Source organism: Pleurodeles waltl, chromosome 2_2 (genome assembly GCF_031143425.1).
Source record: "Pleurodeles waltl isolate 20211129_DDA chromosome 2_2, aPleWal1.hap1.20221129, whole genome shotgun sequence".
NCBI lineage: Eukaryota > Metazoa > Chordata > Amphibia > Caudata > Salamandridae > Pleurodeles > Pleurodeles waltl.
Window position 1 is genome coordinate 242119230 of NC_090439.1, and position 16137 is coordinate 242135366.

Sequence of the window (16137 nt, forward strand, 5' to 3'; positions counted from 1 at the left end):
GAAGTAGGTCAATAAGTACATACCTATTAGATAGTAGTAAACCTGCAAGTAGTATGGCTGCCCAAGCAGCTGCAGGTGCGTGTGGTAAAGAGTACGTGTAGTAAAGCCGGTATACAAGGCCCTGATAAGCCTGTAGTCGTAACCTAAGAAGGTATTAGACAAAAATGGGGTAAGAGAAGTGGGTTTGAACTGGACGAAGAGAACAAAAAAGCAGTGTAAATGTGAAGGGGCAAAACCCAAGTCAGGGGTGGTGTGGTTAAGTTAATGTGATAAACGCCAGTGCTGAGTATTACCTTATATAGGCGGTGTAATGATCCTGGCATAATGAGAAATGGCCAAGGAGTATGAGGACAGGAAGCAGGGCAAGTGCGGGAAGGCGAAACAAGGTGATTAAAATGGTAAAATGGTGGAATAACAACCACGCTGCCGTGAGTGAGAGTTCTAGGAAATAATATGGACAGTCGGAAACTGGCGCGGTCGGAGTGCAAGTGTAAAACACCCATGCGGGTCGGGTAATAAGCGCTGGCTATGAGGTGCTGTTACAGCAGTTAATCCGAAGCAAGTCTGAAGAGCGAAGGAATCGAAGCGCATGGCAATTTCATAATATGTGCGTGGCTTCTAAAGGTAGCGTGCATCATGGTTAGAACCAAAAAAAAACGCACAAGCGTAGGGCAGTTTGTAAGAAAGTGCCGTAAATGAGAATTCTAGGGAAATGATATGGACAGTCAGAAACTAGCGTGGTCGGAGTGCAAGTATAACAAACCCATGCGGGTCGGGTAATAAGCGCTGGCTATGAGGTGCTGTATCAGCAGTTAACCAAAGCAAGTCTAAAAATAGAAAGAGTCGAAGCGCATGGCAATTTCAAAATATGTGCGTGGCTACTAAAGGTAGCGTGCATCGAGGTTAGACCCAAAAACCGCACGAGCGTAGGGCAGTAGTGAGAAAGTGGTAATGACTGAATAAGCGAGGTGGCATGAACGGCAAAGTAGACGCTACAAAGTAAGTTGAATAGGCGAGTCGGTGACATACCTGGAAACAAGAGTAGCGACGGGCTTCCTGTAGTCTCGAGAGCGTGTAATGGTCTGTGAAGACCTGTGCTCTCTCGCTGAAATAGAGGGTGGGAGTGTGGCAGAAATAGAAGAGGGACTTGGAGAGGTGGTACAGTAGCTAAGACGGCGGCCATCTTGGGTGTACATAGGAAAAAGCGGTATAGCAAATAAATGGTGGATAAGAGCAAAAACTAACCGAGTGCTTATTTCCTCCACCTCCTTTAGTATGATTAACATACTGATCAAACATGCAGACAGGAAACGTACCAAACTACTCCAGAACATTACATCCCTGGAGGAGGAGATCAAAAATCTCAATCTCCCAGAAGCAACTGACAAAAACTACACTATCATGAGGGAGATACTCACTGGTTATCAATTATACATAAAGGACAAGAAAATGCGAAAACTTGTCAGAGATGACAATGATTACAGTAATGTCAGGATTTACACTTTCGCACGAAGGTTTGATCAGGTTAACAAAGACTCTAGCAACAGACCCACCAACTCCAACACACCTGCTGTATCCATCGCGGGTAGTTTATCTGACATCTCTAATGTATCCAGTGATTGCTCAGACTCGCATATGGATGGGTCCTCTGTCAGCACACTTCCACAAAACACAACCCAACGGTCTAATTCTTTTTTAGAGGAACTTGGCCGATACAGGAAGGGACTACGACAGAACTACAACAGGTCAGGCACAAATACCAACCCACCCGCAGGGGGGCAGGAAACACCACAACAAACACCAGGGAGGGCATGACAACTCGTTCCACCGCAAAAACCCAGAGGTCCTGAGTGGCCACTCCTCACAACAAACCCTCATCACGTCGGAGGATACAGTACAGGTTATGAATCTTTCCAATTTGAAATTGTCTGTGCATGAAATAAATGTCTTGAAAAAGGGTCTGGGCTTTTGTCCTACTTCTAAACCCGACTACACCACCATACACATAGATCTCTTCAAGTTCATACGCAACCTCAAACTGAAAAAGTTTTTCCATAACAAACCAGATACTAACAAAACTGCTTGTGTGACATTACCGACTTGCAATCAAACGATTAGGGATCTGCAGGATATTCACACGGTTCTCTCCCTTGATAACACATCCTCACCACCACCCAGCTTTGATGAGTTACTGACTGAACTTAACATTATACCAAATTTAGAAGTCAACAGTGGGCTCAAACCCAATTCCATGTTTGTCCCCACCTTGCCTCCACACAACCACATCGACGTCTTCTACAAAGCTGTCAGTACAGCACTTTACGACTTAGAGGACAAGACTAGCACCTGTACCCATAGACCTACCAAAAATCTCAACCCTAATGAACTCCGAGCGTTGCACAAACTCTATACATGTCCAGACATAGTCATTAGGGAGGCTGACAAAGGGGGCAACGTTGTCATCATGAACAAGGGTGACTACATTACAGAAATTGACAGACAACTCAATGACACCCAGGCCTACTCTGTACTACCGAATAATCCCCTTCCTAACATCACCAGTTTGATTAGAAAGAAATTGACGTTTTGGAAAAATCAGTGTCTCCTGACCGATTTAGAATACAGATATTTGTACACTGAGGCACCCCGGGCTCCCTGCATATATATTCTACCCAAAGTCCACAAACCAGGGGTTTTTCCTCCTGGCAGACCCATTATCTCAGGGATTGGTTCTCCTACAGAACATATTTCTGAGAACATTGACTCGTTTCTCCAACCCTTGGTACATAACCTGCCATCATACATACAGGACACCCGGGATTTGTTGTGTCAACTTGAAGACATCGAGTGGACGGAAGGCTGTGTGTTTGTCTGTCTCGACGTTAGCTCTCTCTACACGTCTATTCCCCTGGAAAGGGGTCTTGAAATGCTCCAACTCACGCTCAGTGCCCGTGATGCCACACTGTATGAACACACACATATGCTCCTTGACCTCACACGACTAGTACTAGAGAACAATGTATTCCTACATGATGACAGGTGGTTTTGACAGTGTCAGGGTGTAGCCATGGGAGCTAAGTTCTCTCCTTCATATTCCAATCTTTATATGGGCCAATTTGAGAAAATACACTTATGGTCCAACTGCACGGCACATCTCACCGAACATATCCTGAATTGGTGGAGGTATATTGATGATATTCTTGCTATTTGGACTGGTAATATCTCGGACCTCAATATACTTATCGAACACCTCAACACAAATGAGTTCAAAAAGAAAAAGGGAGCACACTGCCTTGCATTCAAGCGGAAAATAGCCTCAAGGCATCATGGTAAATGCAGTCATTTAAATATAAATAGCGAGAATCTTTCAAAAAATTATTCACCCTAAGTAGGTGCAGCAAGTGCCGTATCGCTGTAGAAAGTTCTTCACCTAAGGTAGGTGCAGCGAGTGCCGTGTCTCTGGATACGTGTTCCTGGCTTTCGGCCTTCATCAGCAGAGAGCGTATGTAACTTAAGGGGTCGCTTGAAATGCCGCCAAACGTCTTCACAGGTTTTTGTACCACTCAGTAGGCGCACAGGTGCATCGCCAGTGCTCGTCAGCAAGAGGCTCACGGGAGCCGTCATTTAGACATCCAAAAAGAAAAAGGGAGCGCACTGCCTTGCATTCAAGCGGAAAATAGCCCCAAGGCATCATGGTAAATGCAGTCATTTAAATATAAATAGCGAGAATCTTTCAAAAAATTATTCACCCTAAGTAGGTGCAGCAAGTGCTGTATCGCTGTAGAAAGTTCTTCACCTAAGGTAGGTGCAGCGAGTGCCGTAGCTCTGGACACGTGTTTCTGGCTTTCGGCCTTCATCAGCAGAGAGCGTATGTAACTGAAGGGGTCGCTTGAAATAACGCCAAACGTCTTCACAGGTTTTTGTACCACTCAGTAGGCGCACAGGTGCATCGCCAGTGCTCGTCAGCAAGAGGCTCACGGGAGCCGTCATTTAGACATCCAAAAAGAAAAAGGGAGCACACTGCCTTGCATTCAAGCGGAAAATAGCCCCAAGGCATCATGGTAAATGCAGTCATTTAAATATAAATAGCGAGAATCTTTCAAAAAATGATTCACCCTAAGTAGGTGCAGCAAGTGCCGTATCGCTGTAGAAAGTTCTTCACCTATGGTAGGTGCAGCGAGTGCCGTATCTCTGGACACGTGTTTCTGGCTTTCGGCCTTCATCAGCAGAGAGCGTATGTAACTGAAGGGGTTGCTTGAAATGCCGCCAAACGTCTTCACAGGTTTTTGTACCACTCAGTAGGCGCACAGGTGCATCGCCAGTGCTCGTCAGCAAGAGGCTCACGGGAGCCGTCATTTAGACATCCAAAAAGAAAAAGGGAGCACACTGCCTTGCATTCAAGCGGAAAATAGCCCCAAGGCATCATGGTAAATGCAGTCATTTAAATATAAATAGCGAGAATCTTTCAAAAAATTATTCACCCTAAGTAGGTGCAGCAAGTGCCGTATCGCTGTAGAAAGTTCTTCACCTAAGGTAGGTGGAGCGAGTGCCGTATCTCTGGACACGTGTTTCTGGCTTTCTACCTTCATCAGCAGAGAGCGTATGTAACTGAAGGGGTCGCTTGAAATGCCGCCAAACGTCTTCACAGGTTTTTGTACCACTCAGTAGGCGCACAGGTGCATCGCCAGTGCTCGTCAGCAAGAGGCTCACGGGAGCCATCATTTAGACATCCAAAAAGAAAAAGGGAGCACACTGCCTTGCATTCAAGCGGAAAATAGCCCCAAAGCATCATGGTAAATGCAGTCATTTAAATATAAATAGCGAGAATCTTTCAAAAAATTATTCACCCTAAGTAGGTGCAGCAAGTGCCGTATCGGTGTAGAAAGTTCTTCACCTAAGGTAGGTGCAGCGAGTGCCGTATCTTTGGACACGTGTTTCTGGCTTTCGGCCTTCATCAGCAGAGAGCGTATGTAACTGAAGGGGTCGCTTGAAATGCCGCCAAACGTCTTCACAGGTTTTTGTACCACTCAGTAGGCGCACAGGTGCATCGCCAGTGCTCGTCAGCAAGAGGCTCACGGGAGCCGTCATTTAGACATCCAAAAAGAAAAAGGGAGCACAATGCCTTGCATTCAAGCGGAAAATAGCCCCAAGGCATCATGGTAAATGCAGTCATTTAAATATAAATAGCGAGAATCTTTCAAAAAATTATTCACCCTAAGTAGGTGCAGCAAGTGCTGTATCGCTGTAGAAAGTTCTTCACCTAAGGTAGGTGCAGCGAGTGCCGTATCTCTGGACACGTGATTCTGGCTTTCGGCCTTCATCAGCAGAGAGCGTATGTAACTGAAGGGGTCGCTTGAAATGCCGCCAAACGTCTTCACAGGTTTTTGTACCACTCAGTAGGCGCACAGGTGCATCGCCAGTGCTCGTCAGCAAGAGGCTCACGGGAGCCGTCATTTAGACATCCAAAAAGAAAAAAGGAGCACACTGCCTTGCATTCAAGCGGAAAATAGCCCCAAGGCATCATGGTAAATGCAGTCATTTAAATATAAATAGCGAGAATCTTTCAAAAAATTATTCACCCTAAGTAGGTGCAGCAAGTGCCGTATCGCTGTAGAAAGTTCTTCACCTAAGGTAGGTGCAGCGAGTACCGTATCTCTGGACACGTGTTTCTGGCTTTCGGCCTTCATCAGCAGAGAGCGTATGTAACTGAAGGGGTCGCTTGAAATGCCGCCAAACGTCTTCACAGGTTTTTGTACCACTCAGTAGGCGCACAGGTGCATCGCCAGTGCTTGTCAGCAAGAGGCTCACGGGAGCCATTATTTAGAAATCCAAAGAGAAAAAGGGAGCACACTGCCTTGCATTCAAGCGGAAAATAGCCCCAAGGCATCATGGTAAATGCAGTCATTTAAATATAAATAGCGAGAATCTTTCAAAAAATTATTCACCCTAAGTGGGTGCAGCAAGTGCCGTATCGCTGTAGAAAGTTCTTCACCTAAGGTAGGTGCAGCGAGTGCCGTATCTCTGGACACGTGTTTCTGGCTTTCGGCCTTCATCAGCAGAGAGCGTATGTAACTGAAGGGGTCGCTTGAAATGCCGCTAAACGTCTTCACAGGTTTTTGTACCACTCAGTAGGCGCACAGGTGCATCGCCAGTGCTCGTCAGCAAGAGGCTCACGGGAGCCGTCATTTAGACATCCAAAAAGAAAAAGGGAGCACACTGCCTTGCATTCAAGCGGAAAATAGCCCCAAGGCATCATGGTAAATGCAGTCATTTAAATATAAATAGCAAGAATCTTTCAAAAAATTATTCACCCTAAGTAGGTGCAGCAAGTGCCGTATCGCTGTAGAAAGTTCTTCACCTAAGGTAGGTGCAGCGAGTGCCGTATCTCTGGACACGTGTTTCTGGCTTTCGGCCTTCATCAGCAGAGAGCGTATGAAACTGAAGGGGTCGCTTGAAATGCCGCCAAACGTCTTCAGAGGTTTTTGTACCACTCAGTAGGCGCACAGGTGCATCGCCAGTGCTCGTCAGCAAGAGGCTCACGGGAGCCGTCATTTAGACATCCAAAAAGAAAAAGGGAGCACACTGCCTTGCATTCAAGCAGAAAATAGCCCCAAAGCATCATGGTAAATGCAGTCATTTAAATATAAATAGCGAGAATCTTTCAAAAAATTCTTTACCCTAAGTAGGTGCAGCAAGTGCTGTATCGCTGTAGAAAGTTTTCACCTAAGGTAGGTGCAGCGAGTGCCGTATCTCTGGAAACGTGTTTCTGGCTTTCTACCTTCATCAGCAGAGAGCGTATGTAACTGAAGGGGTCGCTTGAAATGCCGCCAAACGTCTTCACAGGTTTTTGTACCACTCAGTAGGCGCACAGGTGCATCGCCAGTGCTCGTCAGCAAGAGGATCACGGGAGCCGTCATTTAGACATCCAAAAAGAAAAAGGGAGCACACTGCCTTGCATTCAAGCGGAAAATAGCCCCAAGGCATCATGGTAAATTCAGTCATTTAAATATAAATAGCGAGAATCTTTCAAAAAATTATTCACCCTAAGTAGGTGCAGCAAGTGCCGTATCGCTGTAGAAAGTTCTTCACCTAAGGTAGGTGCAGCGAGTGCCGTATCTCTGGACACGTGTTTCTGGCTTCGGCCTTCATCAGCAGAGAGCGTATGTAACTGAAGGGGTCGCTTGAAATGCCGCCAAACGTCTTCACAGGTTTTTGTACCACTCAGTAGGCGCACAGGTGCATCGCCAGTGCTCGTCAGCAAGAGGCTCACGGGAGCAGTCATTTAGACATCCAAAAAGAAAAAGGGAGCACACTGCCTTGCATTCAAGCGGAAAATAGCTCCAAGGCATCATGGTAAATGCAGTCATTTAAATATAAATAGCGAGAATCTTTCAAAAAATTATTCACCCTAAGTAGGTGCAGCAAGTGCCGTATCGGTGTAGAAAGTTCTTCACCTAAGGTAGGTGCAGCGAGTGCCGTATCTTTGGACACGTGTTTCTGGCTTTCGGCCTTCATCAGCAGAGAGCGTATGTAACTGAAGGGGTCACTTGAAATGCCGCCAAACGTCTTCACAGGTTTTTGTACCACTCAGTAGGCGCACAGGTGCATCGCCAGTGCTCGTCAGCAAGAGGCTCACGGGAGCCGTCATTTAGACATCCAAAAAGAAAAAGGGAGCACAATGCCTTGCATTCAAGCGGAAAATAGCCCCAAGGCATCATGGTAAATGCAGTCATTTAAATATAAATAGCGAGAATCTTTCAAAAAATTATTCACCCTAAGTAGGTGCAGCAAGTGCTGTATCGCTGTAGAAAGTTCTTCACCTAAGGTAGGTGCAGCGAGTGCCGTATCTCTGGACACGTGATTCTGGCTTTCGGCCTTCATCAGCAGAGAGCGTATGTAACTGAAGGGGTCGCTTGAAATGCCGCCAAACGTCTTCACAGGTTTTTGTACCACTCAGTAGGCGCACAGGTACATCGCCAGTGCTCGTCAGCAAGAGGCTCACGGGAGCCGTCATTTAGACATCCAAAAAGAAAAAAGGAGCACACTGCCCTGCATTCAAGCGGAAAATAGCCCCAAGGCATCATGGTAAATGCAGTCATTTAAATATAAATAGCGAGAATCTTTCAAAAAATTATTCACCCTAAGTAGGTGCAGCAAGTGCCGTATCGCTGTAGAAAATTCTTCACCTAAGGTAGGTGCAGCGAGTGCCGTATCTCTGGACACGTGTTTCTGGCTTTCGGCCTTCATCAGCAGAGAGCGTATGTAACTGAAGGGGTCGCTTGAAATGCCGCCAAACGTCTTCACAGGTTTTTGTACCACTCAGTAGGCGCACAGGTGCATCGCCAGTGCTTGTCAGCAAGAGGCTCACGGGAGCCATTATTTAGAAATCCAAAAAGAAAAAGGGAGCACACTGCCTTGCATTCAAGCGGAAAATAGCCCCAAGGCATCATGGTAAATGCAGTCATTTAAATATAAATAGCGAGAATCTTTCAAAAAATTATTCACCCTAAGTGGGTGCAGCAAGTGCCGTATCGCTGTAGAAAGTTCTTCACCTAAGGTAGGTGCAGCGAGTGCCGTATCTCTGGACACGTGTTTCTGGCTTTCGGCCTTCATCAGCAGAGAGCGTATGTAACTGAAGGGGTCGCTTGAAATGCCGCTAAACGTCTTCACAGGTTTTTGTACCACTCAGTAGGCGCACAGGTGCATCGCCAGTGCTCGTCAGCAAGAGGCTCACGGGAGCCGTCATTTAGACATCCAAAAAGAAAAAGGGAGCACACTGCCTTGCATTCAAGCGGAAAATAGCCCCAAGGCATCATGGTAAATGCAGTCATTTAAATATAAATAGCAAGAATCTTTCAAAAAATTATTCACCCTAAGTAGGTGCAGCAAGTGCCGTATCGCTGTAGAAAGTTCTTCACCTAAGGTAGGTGCAGCGAGTGCCGTATCTCTGGACACGTGTTTCTGGCTTTCGGCCTTCATCAGCAGAGAGCGTATGAAACTGAAGGGGTCGCTTGAAATGCCGCCAAACGTCTTCAGAGGTTTTTGTACCACTCAGTAGGCGCACAGGTGCATTGCCAGTGCTCGTCAGCAAGAGGCTCACGGGAGCCGTCATTTAGACATCCAAAAAGAAAAAGGGAGCACACTGCCTTGCATTCAAGCGGAAAATAGCCCCAAGGCATCATGGTAAATGCAGTCATTTAAATATAAATAGCGAGAATCTTTCAAAAAATTATTCACCCTAAGTAGGTGCAGCAAGTGCTGTATCGCTGTAGAAAGTTCTTCACCTAAGGTAGGTGCAGCGAGTACCGTATCTCTGGACACGTGATTCTGGCTTTCGGCCTTCATCAGCAGAGAGCGTATGTAACTGAAGGGGTCGCTTGAAATGCCGCCAAACGTCTTCACAGGTTTTTGTACCACTCAGTAGGCGCACAGGTACATCGCCAGTGCTCGTCAGCAAGAGGCTCACGGGAGCCGTCATTTAGACATCCAAAAAGAAAAAAGGAGCACACTGCCCTGCATTCAAGCGGAAAATAGCCCCAAGGCATCATGGTAAATGCAGTCATTTAAATATAAATAGCGAGAATCTTTCAAAAAATTATTCACCCTAAGTAGGTGCAGCAAGTGCCGTATCGCTGTAGAAAGTTCTTCACCTAAGGTAGGTGCAGCGAGTGCCGTATCTCTGGACACGTGTTTCTGGCTTTCGGCCTTCATCAGCAGAGAGCGTATGTAACTGAAGGGGTCGCTTGAAATGCCGCCAAACGTCTTCACAGGTTTTTGTACCACTCAGTAGGCGCACAGGTGCATCGCCAGTGCTTGTCAGCAAGAGGCTCACGGGAGCCATTATTTAGAAATCCAAAAAGAAAAAGGGAGCACACTGCCTTGCATTCAAGCGGAAAATAGCCCCAAGGCATCATGGTAAATGCAGTCATTTAAATATAAATAGCGAGAATCTTTCAAAAAATTATTCACCCTAAGTGGGTGCAGCAAGTGCCGTATCGCTGTAGAAAGTTCTTCACCTAAGGTAGGTGCAGCGAGTGCCGTATCTCTGGACACGTGTTTCTGGCTTTCGGCCTTCATCAGCAGAGAGCGTATGTAACTGAAGGGGTCGCTTGAAATGCCGCTAAACGTCTTCACAGGTTTTTGTACCACTCAGTAGGCGCACAGGTGCATCGCCAGTGCTCGTCAGCAAGAGGCTCACGGGAGCCGTCATTTAGACATCCAAAAAGAAAAAGGGAGCACACTGCCTTGCATTCAAGCGGAAAATAGCCCCAAGGCATCATGGTAAATGCAGTCATTTAAATATAAATAGCAAGAATCTTTCAAAAAATTATTCACCCTAAGTAGGTGCAGCAAGTGCCGTATCGCTGTAGAAAGTTCTTCACCTAAGGTAGGTGCAGCGAGTGCCGTATCTCTGGACACGTGTTTCTGGCTTTCGGCCTTCATCAGCAGAGAGCGTATGAAACTGAAGGGGTCGCTTGAAATGCCGCCAAACGTCTTCAGAGGTTTTTGTACCACTCAGTAGGCGCACAGGTGCATCGCCAGTGCTCGTCAGCAAGAGGCTCACGGGAGCCGTCATTTAGACATCCAAAAAGAAAAAGGGAGCACACTGCCTTGCATTCAAGCGGAAAATAGCCCCAAGGCATCATGGTAAATGCAGTCATTTAAATATAAATAGCGAGAATCTTTCAAAAAATTCTTTACCCTAAGTAGGTGCAGCAAGTGCTGTATCGCTGTAGAAAGTTTTCACCTAAGGTAGGTGCAGCGAGTGCCGTATCTCTGGAAACGTGTTTCTGGCTTTCTACCTTCATCAGCAGAGAGCGTATGTAACTGAAGGGGTCGCTTGAAATGCCGCCAAACGTCTTCACAGGTTTTTGTACCACTCAGTAGGCGCACAGGTGCATCGCCAGTGCTCGTCAGCAAGAGGCTCACGGGAGCCGTCATTTAGACATCCAAAAAGAAAAAGGGAGCACACTGCCTTGCATTCAAGCGGAAAATAGCTCCAAGGCATCATGGTAAATGCAGTCATTTAAATATAAATAGCGAGAATCTTTCAAAAAATTATTCACCCTAAGTAGGTGCAGCAAGTGCCGTATCGCTGTAGAAAGTTCTTCACCTAAGGTAGGTGCAGCGAGTGCCGTATCTCTGGACATGTGTTTCTGGCTTTCGGCCTTCATCAGCAGAGAGCGTATGTAACTGAAGGGGTCGCTTGAAATGCCGCCAAACGTCTTCACAGGTTTTTGTACCACTCAGTAGGCGCACAGGTGCATCGCCAGTGCTCGTCAGCAAGAGGCTCACGGGAGCCGTCATTTAGACATCCAAAAAGAAAAAGGGAGCACACTGCCTTGCATTCAAGTAGAAAATAGCCCCAAGGCATCATGGTAAATGCAGTCATTTAAATATAAATAGCGAGAATCTTTCAAAAAATTATTCAACCTAAGTAGGTGCAGCAAGTGCCGTATCGCTGTAGAAAGTTCTTCACCTAAGGTAGGTGCAGCGAGTGCCGTATCTCTGGACACGTGTTTCTGGCTTTCGGCCTTCATCAGCAGAGAGCGTATGTAACTGAAAGGGTCGCTTGAAATCCCGCCAAACGTCTTCACAGGTTTTTGTACCACTCAGTAGGCGCACAGGTGCATCGCCAGTGCTCGTCAGCAAGAGCCTCACGGGAGCCGTCATTTAGACATTCAAAAAGAAAAAGGGAGCACACTGCCTTGCATTCAAGCGGAAAATAGCCCCAAGGCATCATGGTAAATGCAGTCATTTAAATATAAATAGCGAGAATCTTTCAAAAAATTATTCACCCTAAGTAGGTGCAGCAAGTGCCGTATCGCTGTAGAAAGTTCTTCACCTAAGGTAGGTGCAGCGAGTGCCGTATCTGGACATGTGTTTCTGGCTTTCGGCCTTCATCAGCAGAGAGCGTATGTAACTGAAGGGGTCGCTTGAAATGCCGCCAAACGTCTTCACAGGTTTTTGTACCACTCAGTAGGCGCACAGGTGCATCGCCAGTGCTCGTCAGCAAGAGGCTCACGGGAGCCGTCATTTAGACATCCAAAAAGAAAAAGGGAGCACACTGCCTTGCATTCAAGCGGAAAATAGCCCCAAGGCATCATGGTAAATGCAGTCATTTAAATATAAATAGCGAGAATCTTTCAAAAAATTATTCACCCTAAGTAGGTGCAGCAGGTGCCGTATCGCTGTAGAAAGTTCTTCACCTAAGGTAGGTGCAGCGAGTGCCGTATCTCTGGACATGTGTTTCTGGCTTTCGGCCTTCATCAGCAGAGAGCGTATGTAACTGAAGGGGTCGCTTGAAATGCCGCCAAACGTCTTCACGGGTTTTTGTACCACTCAGTAGGCACACAGGTGCATCGCCAGTGCTCGTCAGCAAGAGGCTCACGGGAGCCGTCATTTAGACATCCAAAAAGAAAAAGGGAGCACACTGCCTTGCATTCAAGCGGAAAATAGCCCCAAGGCATCATGGTAAATGCAGTCATTTAAATATAAATAGCGAGAATCTTTCAAAAAATTATTCACCCTAAGTAGGTGCAGCAAGTGCCGTATCGCTGTAGAAAGTTCTTCACCTAAGGTAGGTGCAGCGAGTGCCGTATCTGGACACGTGTTTCTGGCTTTCGGCCTTCATCAGCAGAGAGCGTATGTAACTGAAGGGGTCGCTTGAAATGCCGCCAAACGTCTTCACAAGTTTTTGTACCACTCAGTAGGCGCACAGGTGCATCGCCAGTGCTCGTCAGCAAGAGGCTCACGGGAGCCGTCATTTAGACATCCAAAAAGAAAAAAGGAGCACACTGCCTTGCATTCAAGCGGAAAATAGCCCCAAGGCATCATGGTAAATGCAGTCATTTAAATATAAATAGCGAGAGTCTTTCAAAAAATTATTCACCCTAAGTAGGTGCAGCAAGTGCCGTATCGCTGTAGAAAGTTCTTCACCTAAGGTAGGTGCAGCGAGTGCCGTATCTCTGGACACGTGTTTCTGGATTTCGGCCTTCATCAGCAGAGAGTGTATGTAACTGAAGGGGTCGCTTGAAATGCCGCCAAACGTCTTCAGAGGTTTTTGTACCACTCAGTAGGCGCACAGGTGCATCGCCAGTGCTCGTCAGCAAGAGGCTCACGGGAGCCGTCATTTAGACATCCAAAAAGAAAAAGGGAGCACACTGCCTTGCATTCAAGCGGAAAATAGCCCCAAGGCATCATGGTAAATGCAGTCATTTAAATATAAATAGCGAGAATCTTTCAAAAAATTCTTTACCTTAAGTAGGTGCAGCAAGTGCTGTATCGCTGTAGAAAGTTTTCACCTCAGGTAGGTGCAGCGAGTGCCGTATCTCTGGAAACGTGTTTCTGGCTTTCTACCTTCATCAGCAGAGAGCGTATGTAACTGAAGGGGTCGCTAGAAATGCCGCCAAACGTCTTCACAGGTTTTTGTACAACTCAGTAGGCGCACAGGTGCATCGCCAGTGCTCGTCAGCAAGAGGCTCACGGGAGCCGTCATTTAGACATCCAAAAAGAAAAAGGGAGCACACTGCCTTGCATTCAAGCGGAAAATAGCCCCAAGGCATCATGGTAAATTCAGTCATTTAAATATAAATAGCGAGAATCTTTCAAAAAATTATTCACCCTAAGTAGGTGCAGCAAGTGCCGTATCGCTGTAGAAAGTTCTTCACCTAAGGTAGGTGCAGCGAGTGCCGTATCTCTGGACACGTGTTTCTGGCTTCGGCCTTCATCAGCAGAGAGCGTATGTAACTGAAGGGGTCGCTTGAAATGCCGCCAAACGTCTTCACAGGTTTTTGTACCACTCAGTAGGCGCACAGGTGCATCGCCAGTGCTCGTCAGCAAGAGGCTCACGGGAGCCGTCATTTAGACATCCAAAAAGAAAAAGGGAGCACACTGCCTTGCATTCAAGCGGAAAATAGCTCCAAGGCATCATGGTAAATGCAGTCATTTAAATATAAATAGCGAGAATCTTTCAAAAAATTATTCACCCTAAGTAGGTGCAGCAAGTGCGTATCGCTGTAGAAAGTTCTTCACCTAAGGTAGGTGCAGCGAGTGCCGTATCTCTGGACACGTGTTTCTGGCTTTCGGCCTTCATCAGCAGAGAGCGTATGTAACTGAAGGGGTCGCTTGAAATGCCGCCAAACGTCTTCACAGGTTTTTGTACCACTCAGTAGGCGCACAGGTGCATCGCCAGTGCTCGTCAGCAAGAGGCTCACGGGAGCCGTCATTTAGACATCCAAAAAGAAAAAGGGAGCACACTGCCTTGCATTCAAGCGGAAAATAGCCCCAAGGCATCATGGTAAATGCAGTCATTTAAATATAAATAGCGAGAATCTTTCAAAAAATTATTCACCCTAAGTAGGTGCAGCAGGTGCCGTATCGCTGTAGAAAGTTCTTCACCTAAGGTAGGTGCAGCGAGTGCCGTATCTCTGGACACGTGTTTCTGGCTTTCGGCCTTCATCAGCAGAGAGCGTATGTAACTGAAGGGGTCGCTTGAAATGCCGCCAAACGTCTTCACAGGTTTTTGTACCACTCAGTAGGCTCACAGGTGCATCGCCAGTGCTCGTCAGCAAGAGGCTCACGGGAGCCGTCATTTAGACATCCAAAAAGAAAAAGGGAGCACACTGCCTTGCATTCAAGTGGAAAATAGCCCCAAGGCATCATGGTAAATGCAGTCATTTAAATATAAATAGCGAGAATCTTTCAAAAAATGATTCACCCTAAGTAGGTGCAGCAAGTGCCGTATCGCTGTAGAAAGTTCTTCACCTAAGGTAGGTGCAGCGAGTGCCGTATCTCTGGACACGTGTTTCTGGCTTTCGGCCTTCATCAGCAGAGAGCGTATGTAACTGAAAGGGTCGCTTGAAATCCCGCCAAACGTCTTCACAGGTTTTTGTACCACTCAGTAGGTGCACAGGTGCATCGCCAGTGCTCGTCAGCAAGAGCCTCACGGGAGCCGTCATTTAGACATCCAAAAAGAAAAAGGGAGCACACTGCCTTGCATTCAAGCGGAAAATAGCCCCAAGGCATCATGGTAAATGCAGTCATTTAAATATAAATAGCGAGAATCTTTCAAAAAATTACTCACCCTAAGTAGGTGCAGCAAGTGCCGTATCGCTGTAGAAAGTTCTTCACCTAAGGTAGGTGCAGCGAGTGCCGTATCTGGACACGTGTTTCTGGCTTTCGGCCTTCATCAGCAGAGAGCGTATGTAACTGAAGGGGTCGCTTGAAATGCCGCCAAACTTCTTCACAGGTTTTTGTACCACTCAGTAGGCGCACAGGTGCATCGCCAGTGCTCGTCAGGAAGAGGCTCACGGGAGCCGTCATTTAGACATCCAAAAAGAAAAAGGGAGCACACTGCCTTGCATTCAAGCGGAAAATAGCCCCAAGGCATCATGGTAAATGCAGTCATTTAAATATAAATAGCGAGAATCTTTCAAAAAATTATTCACCCTAAGTAGGTGCAGCAGGTGCCGTATCGCTGTAGAAAGTTCTTCACCTAAGGTAGGTGCAGCGAGTGCCGTATCTCTGGACACGTGTTTCTGGCTTTCGGCCTTCATCAGCAGAGAGCGTATGTAACTGAAGGGGTCGCTTGAAATGCCGCCAAACGTCTTCACAGGTTTTTGTACCACTCAGTAGGCGCACAGGTGCATCGCCAGTGCTCGTCAGCAAGAGGCTCACGGGAGCCGTCATTTAGACATCCAAAAAGAAAAAGGGAGCACACTGCCTTGCATTCAAGCGGAAAATAGCCCCAAGGCATCATGGTAAATGCAGTCATTTAAATATAAATAGCGAGAATCTTTCAAAAAATTATTCACCCTAAGTAGGTGCAGCAAGTGCCGTATCGCTGTAGAAAGTTCTTCACCTAAGGTAGGTGCAGCGAGTGCCGTATCTCTGGACACGTGTTTCTGGCTTTCGGCCTTCATCAGCAGAGAGCGTATGTAACTGAAAGGGTCGCTTGAAATCCCGCCAAACGTCTTCACAGGTTTTTGTACCACTCAGTAGGCGCACAGGTGCATCGCCAGTGCTTGTCAGCAAGAGGCTCACGGGAGCCGTCATTTAGACATCCAAAAAGAAAAAGGGAGCACACTGCCTTGCATTCAAGCGGAAAATAGCCCCAAGGCATCATGGTAAATGCAG